Below are 3,140 nucleotides of genomic sequence, written 5' to 3'. Positions count from 1 at the left end.
GAATGGTCTCAGCTATGGTCATTGGTGCAACTGGGCTCCACTCCACATACGTCTCTCTCTCTCCTTCAGCTTGGACCAAGCATATTTCTTGGCAATGGCAGAAATCCAAGAGAGCAAGCAAAAGATCATGAGTACCTTTTCAGGCTTCTTTGTGAATAGTATCAGCTAACTTCCCATTGGCCAAAGAAAATCACTTAGTTGAGGGCATTGTCAAGGAATAGGGCAGGTCATTCCACCTTCAAGTGGAGAGGTATTAGTCTGTTTTCACATTTTCTATAAAGATATACCCAAGACAGGGTAATTTATAAAGAAAAGGGGTTTAATTGACTCACAGTTCTGCATGGCTGGGGAGGGCTCAGGAAACTTACAATTATGGCAGAAGGGGAAGAAGCACATCTTACATGGTGGCAGGGGACAGAGTGCTAGCAAGAGCAGGTAAAACTGCCTTGCAAAATCAGCAGATCTCCTGATAACTCATTCACTATTTTGAAAACAGCATGGGGGAAAATGCTCCCATGATCCAATCACCTCCCGTGAGGTCCCCCCCCCCCAACACATGGAGATTACAATTTGGATTACAATTCAAGATGAGATTTGGGTGGGGACACAGAGCCAGACCCCATATCAGGAGGTTACTGCAAAGTTATGTAAAAGGAAATCAAGTGGAGAATCAGAGTGATCATTGCAATCAACTACAACCTCTCTCCCTTATGAATAACAAACGTCCTTAGTAATTACTGGGGTTTGCTGGAAAGAAAATTGCCCACATTAGCGACAATCTAATCATTCACTTATTTCAACATATTTATAATAATCTCCAGTTATGTGCCAAGTATTATGGAAGTCATCACTAACTCCTCTGTTACCTTTACTTTCCTGATAGCACCTGTCGATGCTGTCTCAGGAATGGCTCACAGATGTGTGCCAAAGAGAGTGTACACATTTCTCTTTATTACTTTAGAGAGACCACTATCGGGTTCCTCTGTGGACTCTGCCATTCATCTTTCTTCTTACCTATTCTATCTCCTCTCTAATACCAGTTAGCTTGTGAAAAAGGAAAGTAGACAAAAGTTTAAAAGAACAAACATTAAAAGGAAAATCTGTTCCATATGTACAATGACAAGAAACCACAACATTGAAAACAACTATTTGTAATGTATAGAAAAAGATTCATAGTTTAAATACAAAAATAGTTCTTAAAATAGCTAACATGAACGGGAAAAATACTTGAATAGCCAATTAAATGAAGAACTAGTTATTTTGACATGTATTGGGACCCATGTTGCTTAACACAGTGCCTGGTCCTTTGACCTCTTAATACATTTTGATTGACTAGATGAATGAACTGTCCACTTGGTTGGGGGAGGAACATGGATAGATAGTAGCTATGCTAATTACAATCAATGGTGAGTAATATGGTCAGAATTTTACAGAAGTGTAAAGAGCTGGGGGTGGAAGGCACAGGAGACAGTAGCTACCTCAATGTGGGGCCAGACCAAGAGGACTTCACAAATAGAAACTGTATTAGGCTGTTCTTACATGGCTATACCAAATACTTGACACTGGGTTATTGATAAGAAAAGAAGTTGAATTGGCTCATGGTTCTGCTCTACAGGAAGCATGGGAGCATATGCTTCTGGGGAGGCCTCAGGGAGCTTAAATTCATGGTGGAAGGCAGTGTGTGAACATGGTGGGAGCAGGAGCAAGAGAGAGAGAAAGGGGAAGTGCTACTGACTTTTAAACGACAAGATGTCACAAGAATTCACTAATGTGAGGAAAGCACCAAAGGGAATGGTGCTAAACCATTCGTGATAAATCTGCCTACATGATCCAGTCACATCCCTTCTGGTCCCACCTCCAACATTAGGGATTACAATTTGACATGAGACTCGGTGAGGACACAGATCCAAACCATATCAGAAACGCTAATGTGTTCAAGGCTTCATGAATGTGAATGTAATTGATGATTGCAGAACTGCCCATATGGCAGCCAGAGGACAAAGAACAAAATGCATTCTAAGAAAAATTAATTTGTTACCCGAAGATTAACGGAGTTAAAGCTTAACTAACTTACAAACTCAGCTATGATTGAGGGGATGAACTATTAGATGCCATGTAGAGATCCAAAGAGTACAGCTTTTGAAATGCAGTCATTCCTCTGTATATGTGGGGAATTGATTCCAGGACCCCAGCAGACTGCAAAATCTGAGGACGCTCAATCCCTTATATAAAAGAGTATAGTATTTGCATGTAATCTGTGGACAGTCTCACATATATTTTAAAGCATATATAGATTACTTACCTAATGCAATCCTAATACAATGCCTACACATCACTTCATTCTTCAGGATTCAATGTAGTACTTAGCACTTGGCAAATTCAAAGTTTGCTTGTTGAAACTTTGTGAAATTTTTATTTCTTAAGAGGCAGAGTCTAGCTCTGTTGCCCAGGCTAGAATGCAGTTGTACAATCCTGGCTCACTACAGCCTGGAACTCCCGGGCTCAAGTGATTCTCTTACCTCAGTCTCCAGAAGAGCTAGGACAGGTGTGAGCACTGCACCATGCTCTCTGGAAGGTTTTTGATCTGCGATTGGTTGAATCCATAGATGGGAAACCCACAGATATGGAGGGTTACCTACCCATTGATACCTTCCTAGGAGGATATCAATCACTAAAGCTTGGGGAGGAAGGGCATTGGTGAAGGGGAGCATGTTGATAGATAATTCTCCCTTTTTCAGACCACATGAGGCAACATGACAAATTTGAGGAGTGACTTAAAGCAATAAGAAGAAAGCTGAAAGAAACAATGGTATGACAATTTGGCAACCACTTCTGAATGGCCTTCAACTATCTTTTACACATCCTTTCTAAATGGTGACCCAATCACTTTAAAAACACAATCTCCTTTATTAAATGTTTCTAAGGGAGAAGGTACTTGTGTATAGATACTATGTGGTGGTATTTTTGTACTGTCTAAATTAGGAATCTTTGCACTGGGAATAAAATTGCCCATAAAGGTATCTTTAAAACTCCACCAGGAATTAGGAGATGGTGTGAATCCAGTTGTGTAATTTGGGAAGACAGCTGCATTTTATCCAGCTAAATCAGCACTTGATACTAAACAATTTCTAAAGAATGTC

This window comes from Rhinopithecus bieti, unplaced genomic scaffold (assembly GCF_001698545.2).
Source record: "Rhinopithecus bieti isolate Rb0 unplaced genomic scaffold, ASM169854v2 scaffold_388, whole genome shotgun sequence".
Taxonomy (NCBI): domain Eukaryota; kingdom Metazoa; phylum Chordata; class Mammalia; order Primates; family Cercopithecidae; genus Rhinopithecus; species Rhinopithecus bieti.
The sequence above is the reverse complement of the archived record's forward strand: the minus strand, read 5'-3'. Positions refer to the sequence as shown.